Here is an 18,331-nt window from a genome sequence, read left to right as displayed (position 1 = left end):
ATCCCATAGTCCCGTGCCCATATACCCATCACACATCCTCCATTCCATAGTCCCGTACCCATATACCCATCATACATATCCTCCATCCCATAGTCCCGTGCCCATAACGAACGAACTGTGGTTAGTTATAACAAATTATAATGATTATCTTGCACATAAAAACTGTGCATCTAATCCTATCCTGTGTGATACTGTCTGCTGAGCCGTGTACCTATTCCTCTCCTGTGTGATACTGACCGCTGAGCTGTGTATCTAATCCTATCCTGTGTGATACTGCCTGCTGAGCCATGTGTCTAATCCTCTCTTGTGTGATACTGACCGCTGAGCTGTGTATCTAATCCTATCCTGTGTGATACTGCCTGCTGAGCCATGTGTCTAATCCTCTCCTGTGTGATACTGACTGCTGAGCTGTGTATCTAATCCTATCCTGTGCGATACTGACTGCTGAGACGTGTATCTAATCCTATCCTGTGTGATACTGGGCTCCCCCTGCAGTCTGTGTCAGAGGGTGGTCTGTGTTGGCACGGTAATAAATTGCGTTATTTCCAGCTTTACAGAAGGATGATAACACCATAGAAATGATAAGAATAATAGGCCTCAGTTACCACAACTGTCTACAAAGAAAACTGTTGCTGGTAGCAACCAATCACAGCTCACTTTTCATCATTTAAACAGCTCTGGGACAGCGTGGCGAGTTTTGAGTGTCAACTTTTGTGTTTCGACTTTTATGTGGCGAGGTTGGTATATGTGTGGTGAAATGTGTGCGGAGGGTGGTATATGTGTTGAAGCACGTGGTAGTGTGTGGCGCATTTTGTGTGTGTGTTCATATCCCCGTGTGTGGTGAGTATCCCATGTCAGGGCCCCACCTTAGCAACTGTACGGTATATACTCTTTGGCGCCATCGCTCTCATTCTTTAAGTCCCCCTTGTTCACATCTGGCAGCACTCAATTTGCCTCCAACACTTTTCCTTTCACTTTTTCCCCATTATGTAGATAGGGGCAAAATTGGTTGGTGAATTGGAACACGCTGGGTTAAAATTTAGCCTCACAACATAGCCTAAGACAATCTCAGGGTCCAGACGTGTGACTGTGCAAAATTTTGTGGCTGTAGCTACGACAGTGCAGATGCCAATACATACATACACTTTTTCCCCATTATGTAGATAGGGGCAAAATTGTTTGGTGAATTGGAACACGCGGGGTTAAAATTTCGCCTCACAACATAGCCTATGACGCTCTCGGGGTCCAGACGTGTGACTGTGCCAAATTTTGTGGCTGTAGCTATGACGGTGCAGATGCCAATACATACATACACTTTTTCCCCATTATGTAGATAGGGGAAAAAATTGTTTGGTGAATTGGAACTCGCGGGGTTAAAATTTCACCTCACAACATAGCATATGACGTTCTTCGGGCACAGACGTGTGACTTTGCAAAATTTTGTGGCTGTAGCTGCGACGGTGCAGATGCCAATACATACACTTTTTCCCCATTATGTAAATAGGGGCAAAATTGTTTGGTGAATTGGAACGTGCGGTGTTAAAATTTCGTCTCTCAACATAGCCTATGACGCTCTCGGGGTCCAGACGTGTGACTGTGCCAAATTTTGTGGCTGTAGCTGCGACGGTGCAGATGCCAATCTCGGACATACATACAGTACATACAAACATACATAACACACACTCATTAAGTTTTATATATTAGATATAACTAGATATTTATTATATACTAGCTGAAGAGCCCGGCGTTGCCCGGGCATAGTGACTAACTGTGGTTAGTTATAATCAATTTTAATTTTTATATTGCACATAAAAACATTTCACATCATATATTCAACACTACAGATTTGCAACACAAATTAACTAAACGATTACCCAAGTATTGATAGTATTTTATTTTCAACTCATTCAAGAGCCTTTTGATAAACAACATTTTTGGTTTTTCCTTTCGGCGCAAAGATTAGCAGATTTTTGGTAGTTTCAACTTTTGCACAGGCCAAGTAAAGTTGACCATGAGAAAAGCATGGAGATTGCAAATCGATCCCTACTACTTTCAAGGACTGTCCCTGAGCATTGTTAATGGACATTGCAAATGCCAATCGAAGTGGAAACTGGAGGAGTTTAAAATCAAAAGGCAAATCAGATGGAATGAATGGAATTCTTGGAATCAGAATGTTCTCTCCTTTGACACATTCTGTTGCCGAGCTGTGTATCTAATCCTATCCTGTGTGATACAGTCTGCTGAGCTGTGTATCTAATCCTATCCTGTGTGATACTGTCTGCTGAGCTGTGTATATAATCCTATCCTGTGTGATACTGTGTGCTGAGTGATGTATCTAATCCTATCCTGTGTGATACTGACTGCTGAGCCTTCTTTCTAATCCTCTCCTGTGTGATACTGTCTGCTGAGCCGTGTATCTAATCCTCTCCTGTGTGTTTTTGTCTGCTGAGCTGTGTATCTAATCCTATCCTGTGTGATACTGTCTGCTGAGCCGTGTATCTAATCCTATCCTGTGTGATACTGTCTCCTGACCTGTTTGTCTAATCCTATCCTGTGTGATGCTATGTGCTGAGCTGTGTATCTAATCCTATCCTGTGTGATACTGGGCTGTGTATCTAATCTTATCCTGTGTGATACTGTCTGCTGAGCCGTGTATCTAATCCTATCCTGTGTGATACAGTCTGCTGAGCCGTGTATCTAATACTGTCCTGTGTGATACTGGTCTCCCCCTGGGCTCCCCCTGCAGTCTATGCCAGAGGGTGGTCTGTGTCGGCACGGTAATAATTTGTGTTATTTACAGCTTTACAGAAGGAGGATAATACCATACAAATGATAAGAATATAAGAATAATAGGCCTCAGTTACCACAACTGTCTACAAGGAAAATTGTTGCTCATAGCAACCAATCACAGCTCAGTTTCTTTTAAAAAGCTCTGGTGAAATGAAAAATGCTTAGTGATTGGTTGCTATGTGGAGTGGGTGTGGCCAATACACACACACATACCTACACACACATATATATATATAATATAACGGGCTAAGCGTCACTCTGTCTGAAGCCTCTATAGACTGCGCAAGCACGACGTGCCTGCACACTGAACAGTCTTGTTCCAGACAGAGTGACACATCCCCCACAGAGCCCAAGGTGTTGCAGACCCCAAGAGATCGCGGTATGCGTAAACACCGAACGCATACCGCCATCTCTGCAACACCTTACCGAGCCGGTGTTGCTGTTGCTGCGGCGTCTTGCGCCTTCATGTGACGTCAGGAGAGGGCGGGTTGTGGCGCCGAAATCGGCGCATGCGCAGTCCGAGCTTGCTGCCACCATTTTGTAGAAGACACTGCAGTGTGTCTTCAAGAAAATGGCGGCTGAAAGCGAGGACTGCACAGGCGCCGAGTCCGTCACCATAACACGCCCACTGCAGACATGAATCGGCGCGTGAGCAGTCCGCGCTTACCGCCGCCATTTTCTTGAAGACACACTGCAGTATGTCTTCAAGAACATGGTGGCGGAAAGCGCAGACTGCGCAGGCATCGATTCATGTCTGCAGTGGGCGTGTTGTGGTGCCGGACCGGGCGCCTGCGCAGTCCTCGCTTTCCGCTGCCATGATCTTGAAGACACACTGCAGTGTGTCATCAAGAACATGTTGAATAATAAAGTAACTTGGCACTCAACTGAATGATCCTTTACAAAAGAAGTTTTTATTTCATTTTTAATGAAGCGGGCTAGACGCAGTTTCCACCGCTCATCTGGTAGCTACCAGACGAGCGGTGGAAACTGCGCCTAGCCCGCTTCATTCATACCTCACATCCACAGGCCTCATATGGCCTCCTTTTTCTACTATGCTATAAAGAGACAGCACTAACAGGAATCCACATAGATTCTTGGTTCTATATCTGGTCATTATACCGTGTTAGCAGTCGGCAGACTGACGAAGGCCGATTGTGGGCCGAAACGTCTTCTAGGACTGCATATAAAATAAAAACTTCTTTTGTAAAGGATCATTCAGTTGAGTGCCAAGTTACTTTATTATTCACTTTGGTCTGGGTAACCTACTTGTGCACCTTGCGGTAGTGCCACACTATACTTGACATCAAGAACATGGCGGCGGAAAGCGAGGACTGCGCATGCGCCCGGTCCGGCACCACAACACGGTGAGTATAAATGGTTTTTTTTAATGTGTGCAGTTTAATAGAGGTGAGGGGGACCATTCATATCAGGATTGGGGGGTGAGGGGACCATGCATACCAGGAAAGGAGGGTGAGAGGACCATGCATACCAGGATTGGGGGGTGAGGGGACCATGCATATTAGGATAGGGGTTTGAGAGGGACATACATACCAGGATTGGGGGTGAGGCGACCATGCATACCAGGATTGGGGGATGAGGGGACAATGCATATTATGCATATTAGGATAGGGGGTGAGGGGACCATGCATACCAGGATTGGGGGGTGAGGGGACCATGCATACCAGGATTGGGGGGTGAGGGGACCATGCATACCAGGATTGGGGGGGTGAGGGGACCACACATACCAGGATTGGGGGGTGAGGGGACCATGCATACCAGGATAGGGGGTGAGAGGAACATGCATACCAGGATAGGGATGAGGGGGCCACGCATACCATAATAGGGATGAGAGAGCCATGCATACCAGGATTGGGGGGCGAGAGGACCATGCATACCAGGATTGGGGGTGAGGGGACCATGCATACCAGGATTGGGGGTGAGGGGACCATGCATGCCAGGATTGGGGGGTGAGGGGACAATGCATACCAAGATTGGGGGGTGAGAGGACCATGTATACCAGGATTGGGATGAGGGGGCCACGCATACCATAATAGGGATGAGAGGGCCGTGCATACCTGGATAGGGGGTGAGAGGACCATGCATACCAGGATAGGGATGAGAGGGCCGTGCATACCAGGATTGGGGGGGTGAGAGGACCATGCATACCAGGATTGGGGGGTGAGGGGACCATGCATACCAGGATTGGGGGGTGAGGGGACCATGCATACCAGGATTGGGGGTTGAAGGGACCATGCATACCAGGATTGAGGGGTGAGGGGACCATGCATACCAGGATTGGGGGGTGAGAGGACCATGCACACCAGGATTGGGATGAGGGGGCCACGCATACCATAATAGGGATGAGAGGGCCGTGCATACCAGGATTGGGGGGTGAGAGGACCATGCATACCAGGATTGGGGGGTGAGGGGACCATGCATACCACGATAGGGATGAAGGGGTACCATACATACCAGGATAGGGATGAGGGGTGCAGCACATACCAGGATGGGAGACCATATACCAATAAAAATGCCCGCCACCCAGGCGTAGAACGAGTTCATAGCTAGTATGTATGTATGTGTGTGTGTATATATATATATATATATATACACTTCTCAAAAAAAAATAAAGGGAACACTAAAATACCACATCCTAGATGTCACTGAATGAAATATTCCAGTTATAAATCTTTATTCATTACATAGTGGAATGCATTGAGAATGATAAAACATGAAAATGATCAATGTACAGTATATCAAAATTAATATTCCATGGAGGTCTAGATTTGGAATGATCAAAATCTAAGAGGAAAATCAAATTAAAGACTGATCCAACTTCAGTGGAAATGCCTCAAGACAAGGAAATAATGCTCAGTAGTGCGTGTGGCCTCCGCATACCTGTACGACCTCCTTTCAATGCCTGGGCATGGTCCTGATGAGGCAGCGGATGTTCTCCTGAGGGATCTTCTCCCAAACCTGGATTAAAGCAACAGACAACTCCTGGACAGTCTGTGGTGCACAGTGGCATTTGTACATGGAACGAGTCATGATGTCCCAGATGAGCTCGATTGGATTCAGGTCTGGGGAAAGGGCAGGCCAGTCCACTTCAGCCACATGAGGTTTAGCATTGTCATGCATTAGAAGGAACCCAGAGCCCAGTGCACCTGCATGTGGTTTCAAAATGGTTCTGAGGCTCTCATCCTGGTACTTAATGCAGCCAAGGTACCTCTGGCTAGCACATGGAGGGCTGTAGTGCCCTTCAAAGAAATGCCTCCTCACACCATTACTGACCCACTGCCAACCAGTCATGCTGGAGTATGTTGCAGGCAGCAGAACATTCTCTGCAGTGTCTCCAGACTCTGTCATGTTTATGCCAAGTGCTCAGTGTGAACCTGCTCTCATCTGTGAAGAGCACAGGGCGTCAATGTCAAATCTGCCAAACACTGTGTTCTCTGGCAAATGCCAATCTTCCTGCACGGTGTTGGGCTGTGAGCACAACCCCCATCTGTGGACGTCGGGCACTCAGTCCATCATGGAGTCAGTTTCTAACCGTTTGTGCAGACACATGCACATTTGTGGCCTGCTGGAGGTCATTTTGCAGGGCTCTGGCAGTGCTCCTCCTGTTCACTCCTTGCACAAAGGCTGAGGTAGTGGTCCTGCTGCTGGGTTATTTCCCTCCTACGGCCCCCACACATCTCCTGGTGTACAAGCCTGTCTCCTTGTAGCGCCTCTGGAAACTACGCTGACAGACAGAGCTCGCATTGATGTGCTATTCTGGATGAGCTGCACTACCTAAGCCACGACTGTGAAAGCACTACCAACATTCAAAAGTGACCAAAACATCAGCCAAAAAGCATTTGTGTGTGTGTATATATATCTATATATATAAAATCGTCTTATCATGTCTGTCTGTCTGTCTGTAACCGAAATCCCGCTGCGCTGATTGGCCGCTACCGTCTGGAGATCAGCGGCGCTATATATATAATATATATACTATATATATAATTAGATATTATACGGGGCTTTGCATGTGGAGTGGGTGTGGCTTGATACACACATATATACATGCATACATACACTCACTTTTATATATATATATTATATATATATAGTGTTATGTCCCACATATACTATTTAGTAGCTAACAAGTGTGGTGATCCTTGTGTTTCTCTAATTATGCAATAGGAATCACATTAGACCATTTATAAATATACTGTGGGCCATCATCAAATATTTTATGTAGTAATAAAGTAGATCTACATGCCTATTGCATGATGGGAGGATGTGCAATACTAGTTTTTAGCCTCCCATGATGCTGATACTGGGATATGTGGCTTTTCAATATTGTTGTAATGCAATCCAAATTCATTTTGTATACCTGCATGTAACGAATGTTACTGGACATTTGCAGTTGCAGATAGGAGACGGTGATGTGCTCTGACGTAGAATTCACACATCCAGGTATGCGCAATCGTGGACAGTGATCTTAGACACACTGTTTAAATACATCCGAAACAAGACACTAGGCACACTCTATTTCGTCATCACAATTTCATTGATTTTTCACATTCCTGCGATGGTGATTGAACAGGATAGTAGATAAGGTAGTCAAAAGCAGCTTTCACCTGTGAGTCTGAGACTCCGTGCACTGCAGGCACAATGACGTCACTACATCACACCTGTAGTATGGAGTACTCACACTGCACAGACTGGAGCAGCGCACCTTGGGAACGGGGTTGGGTGAGTAGTGTGCTCTTTTTTTAAATATCAGGAATTGTGGGGGCGTCATAGGAAGTGGACAGCTGAGTGAGGGGGCTTTCATACTGAGTGGGCGGCTAGTGGGGTCCATTATACTGAGCAGGGGGCTTTGGTGGACTGTAAGAGCCTCCATACTGATCAGGAGTCCTCATTTTGTGCAGTAGGCTGTTGCCATCATACTGTATGAGGTCTGTGCGGGTCGTCATACTGTTTGGCAGTCCTCATTCTGAATTACATGGGCACACAGGAGAACAATTTCCTGGTGATGAGTCAGATAGAGATAAGTAAGTGAGAAATTGTGATCTATCTGGTTGCAGTCCTGAATTGATCTGGTGTTGTGTGCCAGAAGGAAGACGTCACACGTTCTGAAGGAAAGCAAATATATAATGGCAGGGGGTATCCGTATTCCAGAAAGGGAGCATAGCAGAGACAAAGAGCAGGATGAGGTCATTAGCTCAGGCCAGGAGGCCTGATTAAAGGGAATCTGTCACCCCATTTTTCAAGTATCAGCTGCCGTCACCGCCATCAGGGGCTTATCTACAGCATTCTGTAATGCTGTAGATAAGCCCCCGATGTAACTTGAAAGATAAGAAAAATGGGTTAGACTATACTCATCCCGGGCGGTCCGGGTCCGGTTTTGGTCCAATGGGTGTTGCGGTCCGGTCCGCCGCCTCCCATCTTCTAACGTTGACGTCCTCTTCTTTGCTATCTGTCGTGGCTCCTGCTCAAGTGCACTGCTCTACCCTGCCTCAACAGGGCAGAGTAGTGTGCCTGCGCAGGAGCCAAGACAGGCAGCAAAGAAGAGGACGTCACCGTTAGAAGATGGGAGGCGCCGGACCGCAACACCCATCGGACCAAGACCGGACCGCCCCCCCCCGGTGGGTATAGTCTAACTCGTTTTTCTTATCTTTCAGGTTACATCGGGGGCTTATCTACAGCATTACAGAATGCTGTAGATAAGCCCCTGATGGCTGTGCCCGCAGGTGATACTCGAAAAATGGGGTTACAGATTCCCTTTAAATGGTATTTAAGTTTGCCCAGGGAAAGCAAAAGGCCTGATTAAAGGGATAAAACGTCACTAAAGTGAGCAGCAGGATAAGGTCCTTTTTTCAGGCCAGGAGTCCTACTTAAAGGGAACCTGTCAGGAGGATTGTGCTGAGCAACCAATAGACAGTGTCAGGTTGGCGCTGTTATGCTGATTAAAATTATAACTTTGTTGATGAAATCCGTCTGGTGGTTGTTGTTTAACCCCTTAGTGACCACCAATACCTCTTTTTACTGACCAGTAATATAAGAGATTAGCATCCCACGATGGGTGACAGTCCTGCAGCTATCAGCTGACAACTTGCTGCATCAGCCATAATCAGTGTTGGTACCGACGATAGCCGTTCAACCCCTTAAATTCTGCTGTCAAGGACTACAGCATCTAGATAGTTAAGAGTGTGGGTGCTCCTTTAAACCCCATCAGCACCCTGAGATATCATGATTGTGTGGTCCTGATGTTTGCCATGGCAATTCATGGCCAAATAATGGCCTTAGAGTCTGCCAGCTATAGCGGCCTGTTCAGAAGTTATCAGCTTTAATTTAGGTGGTAAAAATACATTTCTTCATTCCTGTCATGCCACTTTGCATTAATTCCTGAAACGCACCTGAAGGGTTAATAAACTACTTGAAAACAATTTTGAGTATGTTCAGGCGTGCTGTTTTCAATATGGTAGAACTTTTGGGGTTTTCAATATATAGGACTCCCAATGTCACTTCAAAATTGAACAGGTCCCTTAAAAAATTACGTTTTTTAAAAAATTTCCTTGACAAAATGAAAAATTGCTGCCACATTTCTAAACCTTTTAAAATGCTAACAAAATAAAAGAACATTTTACAAATGGTGCTGATGTAAAGCAGACATGAGAGAAATGTTATTTATTAATGTTTTTGTCTGGTGTGACATTCTGGATTAAAGGGATAATCATTCAAAGTTTGAAAATTGCTAATTTTTTGAGGTTTTTGTTAAATTTCTGATATTTTTATAAATAAACGCAACATATGTAGACCTAAATTTACCATTATCATAAAGTACAATGTGTCACGAAAAAACAGTCTCAAAATCAGTAAGATCTGTTTAAAAAATTCGACCCGGTCACTAAGGGGCTAATCCTTATTTTCTGTTTTGCCTTAATGATATGCTCGTGCTCCGGGACGGCCTGTGGGGGGGTCTTCATGTTGTGCTCTGATTACGTATTCACCAGTATGGCTTCTGACAGGTCTCTGATCCCTCACAGACCTGCCCCCTAGTTTACAGAATGAATAAATATATATATATATACAGTTAGGTCCATATATATTTGGACAGAGACAACATTTTTCTAATTTTGGTTCTAGACATTGCCACAATGAATTTTAAACAAAACAATTCAGATGCAGTTGAAGTTCAGACTTTCAGCTTTCATTTGAGGGTATCCACATTAAAATTGGATGAAGGGTTTAGGAGTGTCAGCTCCTTAACATGTGCCACCCTGTTTTTAAAGGGACCAAAAGTAATTGGACAATTGATTCCAAGGCTATTTCATGGACAGGTGTGGGCAATCCCTTTGTTATGTCATTCTCAATTAAGCAGATAAAAGGCCTGGAGTTGATTTGAGGTGTGGTGCTTGCATTTGGAAGGTTTTGCTGTGAAGGAAACCAGCGGTCAAAGGAGCTCTCCATGCAGGTGAAACAAGCCATTCTTAAGCTGCAAAAACAGAAAAAACCCATCTGAGAAATTTCTACAACATTAGGAGTGGCACAATCTACAGTTTGGTTTATCCTGAGAAAGAAGAAAGCACTGGTGAACTCGTCAATGCAAAAACACCTGGGCACCCATGGAAGACAACAGTGGTGGATGATCGCAGAATAATCTCCATGGTGAAGAGAAATCCCTTCACAACAGCCAACCAAGTGAACAACACTCTCCAGGAGATAGGCGTATCAATATCCAAATCTACCATAAAGAGAAGACTGCATGAAAGTAAATACAGAGGGTTCACTGCACGGTGCAAGCCACTCATAAGCATCAAGAATCAAAAGGCTAGACTGGACTTTGCTAAAAAAAAACATCTAAAAAAGCCAGCACAGTTCTGGAAGAACATTCTTTGGACAGATGAAACCAAGATCAACCTCTACCAGAATGATGGAAAGAGAAAAGTATGGCGAAGGTGTGGTACAGCTCATGATCCAAAGCATACCACATCATGTGTAAAACACGGTGGAGGCAGTGTGATGGCTTGGGCATGCATGGCTGCCAGTGGCACTGGGTCACTAGCGTTTACTGATGATGTGACACAGGACAGAAGCAGCCGAATGAATTCTGAGGTATTGAGAGCCATACTGTGTGCTCACATCCAGCCAAATGCAGCCAAACTGATTGTTCGTTGTTTCATACTACAGTTGGACAATGACCCAAAACATAAAGCCAAAGCAACCCAGGAGTTTATTAAAGCAAAGAAGTGGAATATTCTTGAATGGTCAAGTCAGTCACCTGATCTGAACCCAATTGAGCATACATTTCACTTGTTAAAGACTAAACTTCAGACAGAAAGGCCCACAAACAACAGCAACTGAAAACCACCGCAGTGAAGGCCTGGCAGAGCATCGAAAAGGAGGAAACACAGCATCTGGTGATGTCCATGAGTTGTTCAAGACTTCAGGCAGTCATTGCTAACAAAGGGTTTTCAACCAAGTACTAGAAATTAACATTTTATTTACAATTATTTAGTCTGTCCAATTACTTTTGGTCCCTTTAAAAACAGGGTGGCACATGTTAAGGAGCTGAAACTCCTAAACCCTTCATCCAATTTTAATGTGGATACCCTCAAATGAAAGCTGAAAGTCTGAACTTCAACTGCATCTGAATTGTTTTGTTTAAAATTCATTGTGGTAATGTCTAGAACCAAAATGTTTATTTAATTATTGTTTTTGATGGTATACATAAATTGAAAAAAAAAGTCTAAAAATGGCACCGGCCTTGCCTGCGTAGTAGCATCTATCGGCGATAGAACTAGCGTTATGGAAGATGAGTCTGAGAAACGTATTCAGCTGCCGACTCCAAGGAAGAAACTGCTTGTTGTCGGTGGCCTACAATATATGGATATAAAATATACTCATTTTGTATATTTATTCAGGACTGTTGTGAATTCTCTTTCTGGGCTCCCTCTGGTGGTTACTGAAGGTAGTGGAGCTGGTCAGAGTGACAGAGGTGTTGCGAGTTCTCTTTCTGGGCTCCCTCTGGTGGTTACTGAAGATAGTGGACCTGGTCAGAGTGACAGAGGTGTTGCGAGTTCTCTTTCTGGGCTCCCTCTGGTGGTTACTGGAGGTAGTGGAGCTTGTCAGATTGACAGAGGCTTGCCACCTGATAATGATGATGATGATTGGAGATCTGGGGTTTCTGACTGGTGTATTTAAGACAGCTGACTTCCTTCCTTCAGTCCCAGCTGGTGATTTTCTTCCTGTGCCTTCTGAAGGCTGATGTCTGATGTCTCCTTCTCTGTTCCTGCATGGTTCAGCTAATTTGCTAATCTTTTTGCATTTGATCTGGTTTTGTCTATCTCTGCTTTGTGCGGGTCAGCTTGCTCCTGTTGAGGCTGTGCTGGATCACCGCCCATATGTTGCTGCTTGAGTCAGTTTGTTTTGTCCCCTGTTATATTGGTCTCTTTTTGCCTTGCTTTCAGTATATACCAGAGTGCTGATATAGTGGGGGCGAAGTCGTGTGACGTCAGTGTTTTTTGTGCATCAGACATGTTGGATTTTTCAGGGTTTTTGCGTGATTGCAGACAGTGTCTTTCTTTTCCTGTTCTGTCTAGTCAGTTTGGGCCCCATCATTTGCTCAGTCTATTTTTCTGCCTGCTTTTGTGATTTCATCTTGTCTCACCGACAATATATGTTTTGGGGCTGTCTATACCTTTGGGGTCTGCTCCGGGGCAGTTTAGATTTCACCTTTCTTGCTTTAGGCTGAGTTAGTTCTCCGGCTGTGCCGAGCCGTCTAGGGCATCGTAGGTACGCTCCACGGCTACTGCTAATTGTGTGGATAGGTTCAGGGGTCTGCAATCTGCTTAGTTACCAACCTCTCTGGTTTTCGGGTGGCTTAGCCTGGTCCTGCTATCCTTGTCTGTGACCCATTCATAACACAGGACACTTTACCAGATACATCACTCTAAAAAAATGTCACAATGTTTCTTACAATAAATGTAGTGGTTTAGTGGATAATCCACCAAAAAGCAGCATTGCAGCAAGACATAAAATAGGTGAAATAGTTACAAAGATTGTCCATATCAAAGTTTGTTCCTTGGATCCTGAATCGTAGGTTGTCTGTATCCATAGAATAGTTGAAGTCCATGAACAAGCACGTGGTTAACTCACATGTCAGCGGGTCAGCGTTGTACAAACTGGTGTCTATCTGGTGTCTATGCATGGTACTAGCAGGTGTGCAGGATACAGTGACGAGTCGCGAGACGGTTTGGTGCTTTTGGTAATAACGTTTATAGGCCTAGAGGTGACTTTCCTCAGGCTCGGCCTGACCGACCAAAAGGGGTAACAAGGGTTGCCTTCGCAGGGGCTCAATACCAGTAAACACATACAGAGTAGAACACGACTACATCCGGTGAGAGCCAGTCACTATAGGGCCGCGGTATGGCCGACTACGAGTCCATAACTATATAGTCAACTTAGCCGTCCTGACATCCCTCGGCGTTCTGGACGGTGGTTCTTCGGCGGAGCAGCCGCTGGGCCCAGCTGCTGAAGGCGCTGGGGCACCTCCGGCCCCGGAGGAGTCCTTGGACCAGTAGGCCGCAGCCCCTGGACGGGGGCAAGTGGCAGCAATGCGGGGTGGCAGGTGACAGGCCACCTGTGCAGCTAGCAGCTGCGATGGGGAATCCACGGCAAGCAGAGGCTCGGTCCCTGCCGCGGATCGAAGCGGGACAGTGGTGGCCACCAACGGCACAGGGCTTGCCGCGACCACGGGTGAGGGCAGAGCGGCTGCGGGCAGCGGGAGACAGGCCGCAGCCACAGACTGGAGTGAGGCGGCAGCGACCGCTGGTGTTCGCGGGCAGGAAGAACGCGGTGGCAGCCGCTGGTGACCGCGGGCAGAGGCTCTTGGATGGCCGTCTCGGCGCCATCCCACTGATGTCCAGGGGAAGTATTCCTCCTGTCTCTGGCCTCCTTCCTGGCTCTGGTGAGTCGTTCTGGCCCTCTGTCGCTCCCACGATCTCCTGCTCCTTCTGTCTCGTTCTGCTGACTCACCGTGACTCTTGTTCCCCACCCCTTTTACATTGGCTCCTCCCCCAGTCCACCTGTCAGTCTCCACGGTCCGTCCCTGAACTCTGCCCCCTGGAAACAGCTTCCCCTGGAACCCAGGTGACGGTCCCCTTGGTTCCGACCTGGACACTCGACGGGGACCTCGACGGAGACGACAGTTCTTGTCGCCATACGAATTGGTCCTGTTCGTAACGTTCACAGGGTTTGCCAGCTGTTGACCGCTCGGAGCGTCTAAGTTTGACCGGGGTGGAACTTTCTGGGGTGGTGGATGTTGGTGGATTGGTCGATTCTGGCTGGCTGACTGGGTCTGCTGTAATGTCATTACTTGGAGGGCCTGCGGATATGGCTGGGAAGCCCTCTTCGTCATCCAGGTCCCAGACCGTTGACGGGGGGTCGGGGACCTGAGTGATTGGGTCACATGGGATCAGTGGACGCACAGGGGCGCAACATATTTCAGTGCACAGTACGAGTGAGAGGTGCACCGTCTCTTTCCAATTGTATTTCATACACAGGCCCGTCGGGGCTTATCCGGCGCAACACTCGGTACGGGTTCTCCTCCCACGATGGTTCTAACTTGTTTTGGGGGCGCTGATCTAGTACGAGTACCCGATCCCCAGCCTGGAAGTCAATTGGTGGGAGCAGCGCTCCCCCCGGGTGTTCTAGATCCTGGAGCTTTGTATGGGCGATTTGGTGGAGGGTCTGCAGCTGGTGCCGGTGGTTTCAGACCCACGAGGATACTCCGGTCCAGGGTAGACGTTCCTCCGGGTTTAGCTCCACTTCTGTGATTCCTTTGCCCTCTCGTCCAAACAGCAATGAGTAGGGGGTGTAACCAGTCACCCGATGCACCCGGTTATTATATACCCACACCATCTCAGAGACGTATTCAGGCCAGCGGGCCTTTCGGTCGCTCTCCAGGGTACGCAGCATTTGGATTAGTGTCCGATTGAATCGTTCGCAGGCTCTGTTTCCCTGCGGGTGGTATGGTGTAGTCCGAGACTTATCGATACCGTAGAGATGATATAGTTCTTCCATGACTCTTCCTAGGAAGCACGCTCCTTGGTCCGAATGTATTCGTTGTGGACAGCCGTACACTTGAATAAAGTTCTTACAAATCGCATAGGCGGCCGACTCCGCTGTTTGGTCTCGGGTGGGGGTGACCACGGCGAACTTGGTGAAATGGTCAACCATAACGAGACAATGTTCATACCCCTGATAGGCCGGACCTATCGTCAGATAGTCCACCGTAAGAAGCTCCAGAGGGGCTGATGTTACAATAGTTTGCACCGGACCTCGTTGCGCGGGGGTTTAGCGAGCTCGCACGGGTGGCAGGTTCGACAAACTTCTTCTACAGCAGCGTGCAAGCGTGGGTGGTACACTATCTGCTGCAACCATTGTAAAGTCTTTTGAGCACCAAAATTAGTCCCCTTCTCATGGGCTTCCCGGGCCAGTTGGTTGAGATGGGCTCCGGGCACGATCACCTGCCATATTGTAGCTGATGTGGTTCGTGACATGGTTTTTCGATATAAAAGTCCTTTTTTGATGACTAGTTTTTCCCACTGGCGCAACATCAGCAACATATCTTGGGTCAAAGTCTGTCTCTGTGAGCCAGTGGGCAATTTACCAGTGGCCACCTATCGGCGCAGGAGTCCAACTTCTGCATCTTCCTATTGCTGCTGAATCCATTTGTCGTGGGGCTGTTCCAGCATCCCTCCTAGGAGTCCCGGATGAGGCGCTTCTTGCGTGTTGACTGTAGACGCGGCGGTGGTGAGGGCGTATGGTGTCTCATCTGCTTCTAATTCGTCGTCTGGACTTCTTCCTGGGGTGGTGTGTCGGATTCTGGAGAGCGCGTCGGTGTGCACGTTTTCAGCTCCCCGTTTGAAGATGATCTTATAATTGAATTTGGCCATCCGAGCCACCCACCGCTGCTCTAGGGCTCCCAGTTTGGCATTCTCCAAATGGGCTAACGGGTTGTTATCGGTCCGCACTACTACTTCAGAGCCCGCCAGGTACTCTGCGAACCGCTCCGTCATTGCCCACACTACCGCGAGGAGCTCGAGCTTAAGGGAGCTGTAATTGTCCGGGTTGGATTCTGAGTCGTGCAGTGACCGGCTACCGTAGGCGATCACTTTCTCCCAGCCGTCCTGCACCTGTGACAACACAGCTCCTAGTCCCTGAGAGAAATCCACATACGCCAATACTGGGGCGTCCGAGAGAGCAGCTTTGAAATCTTGAAATGATATCCTCTTGTGGTTGCTGCCACTGGACCTTCCGTCCATGCGCCCCGGCGGGAGCTCCCTTCAGCAGGTCTTGCAGGGCTCGAGCTCGGCGTGCAAAATTCTTCACGAACCGACGGTAGTAGCCGACCAACCCCAAGAAGGCCCGCACGTCCTTCACTGTCTCGGGGGTAGGCCACCCCTAGATGGCAGCGACCTTTTCCAGGGATGGTCGGACACCCTCTGCCGAGACGGTATGCCCCAGGTATTCGATTTGGGTGCGGAACAGGTGGCATTTCTGGGGCTTTACCTTTAACCCATACTTCTGCAGCCGGCCGAGCACCTGCCCCAACCCCCTCAGGTGGTCCTCGAACGTGGCGGAATAGATGATAATATCGTCCAGGTATATCAACGTGGCTTCAAAGTTGAGGTCTCCTAGACACCGCTCCATCAACCGCTGAAAAGTTCCTGGGATGTTGGCCAGTCCAAACAGCATCCGATTGAACTCGAACAGTCCCATGGGAAGGATGAATGCCGTCTTGGCTCTGTCTTCCTCCGACATCGGCACCTGCCAGTACCCACTGGCCAGGTCTAAAGTTGAAAAGTACGTCGCGTTCCCCAAGGCGGACAGAGATTCTTCTGTGCGGGGCAGTGGATACGAATCCTTGATGGTGCAGGCGTTCAACTTTCGATAATCCACACAGAACCGCAGAGTGCCATCTTTTTTATGAACCAGGACAATGGGGGCCGCCCAAGGGCTCTGGCTTTCTCGTATGACCCCCTTCCGAAGCATTTGGGCTAATAGGGTTTTCACTTCCTGGTATAGCTGCGGTGGTATTTGCCGATATCGCTCCCGGGTGGGAGCCGCTCCTGCCGTGGGGATCCCATGTGTGATGGCCGTGGTACATCCGAAGTCGTCCTCGTGGCTGGCGAAGACACTGCAAAATTGTCCAAGAAGTGTCTCTACCTGGAGAAGCTGGGCTGGCGCTAGGCCGGAAAGTTCAGCCCACATTTTCTCCAGGATGACTCGACCTTTTTCTTGAGCTGAGGATGCGGCAGTCTGTTGGGTTCGTACCGTTACTGCCCAGGGATCTTCAGGTTGCACCCTCAACTGGACCGCAGGGTCCGGCACCATCTCCTCCAAAGGCCTCACTAGTTTGGCCATTTTGGCCCGGGGCTTTAGGACGATATCTTGGTCTTCCAGGTTAACACAACGCACCAGGACGGTCCCCTCCCGCACCGTGGCCAGGGAGCGGGCTACCAGTATGCCAGGGTGCAGGCGCTCCGAGTAATATGGTTCCACCTGCACCTCCACGCCCTCCAGTGGCATCGGGGCGCGGATCGGCAGAGCTACCACCGTCTGCCCCGGAGGAAGCTCGAGCGAGGGGGTTGCCGATGCGATGACCTTGCCCAGCGCCTCACCCTCCTGGCACTCCTGGAGCACTCGCCGCACCAACCGCTGGAAGACCTGCCCTTGGGCTGTGCGAAAACCCCAGTGGCTCAGAGTCTCTTGTGTGGGTTCATTGAGGAGGAGGTTGTCGAACTCTCGTAGTATGTTCATACCCAGAATAGCCGGATGTCTGCTGTTTGTGTCTCCCTGGGTCAGGACCACTCCCCGGCAGCCGAGTGATTTGCCGCTTATCGAAATCTGCATCCAGGCTACTCCGATGACAGGAACTGGTAGCTGGTTGGCGGCTACCAACTTTATCACTGTACCCCACTGAGGTCTCACTGCTTCGGGAAAATGCTGCCGAAAATAAGTCTCTGGCATGGTCGTAACTTGCGATCCCGTATCTACTAGGCATCGCACGGCACGGCCTTCAATCTCTGCCCATACCACTGGGCACCGCGCGACCAGGTCTTCGTGACTTCCTCCACCCCGTGTGATGGGCTCCAGCTCCGGGCAGCGTCGCCACGGCTCAGGGTCCTCTGCTCCTATTGGCCCGCGGGGCAGGTTCACCCTGGAACGTGGGCACTCTCGGGCGGAGCGTCTCAATTCTCCACAATCGTAACAGGCAAATGGTCGTGGGGACCGACTTGGGTGGGGGCCGCGATGGTTCACGCCTCCTTCACCCGGCCCTGGCCGACTCCTTGTGGCCGCTTTCTTGGCTTCGGCCAGTTCACCCTTAATACTCTGTATCTCTTGCTTCACCTCTTGTACCCAGTAGGGTTCGCTCAGGGCGCTTACGGATGCTTCGATACTCCGAGCCATCCCCATGGGGACCGTCACCTCTTGCTCCTGCTCCCGAACCCGTGCCTCCTTCCCTATCTCTGAAAAGGTCAGA

The 18,331-nt window shown here is 48.6% G+C and overlaps 1 protein-coding gene across 1 annotated transcript in view; it reads left to right on the top strand.

Moving 5' to 3' along the window:
- Positions 1-18,331, top strand: part of LOC141055866 (uncharacterized) — a 363,279-nt gene that overhangs the window by 220,441 nt on the left and 124,507 nt on the right.

Source organism: Dendrobates tinctorius, unplaced genomic scaffold, assembly GCF_039654945.1.
Source record: "Dendrobates tinctorius isolate UK_male_01 unplaced genomic scaffold, ASM3965494v1 ptg000192l, whole genome shotgun sequence".
NCBI classification, from domain to species: Eukaryota; Metazoa; Chordata; class Amphibia; order Anura; family Dendrobatidae; genus Dendrobates; species Dendrobates tinctorius.
The sequence above is the reverse complement of the archived record's forward strand: the minus strand, read 5'-3'. Positions and strand labels throughout refer to the sequence as shown.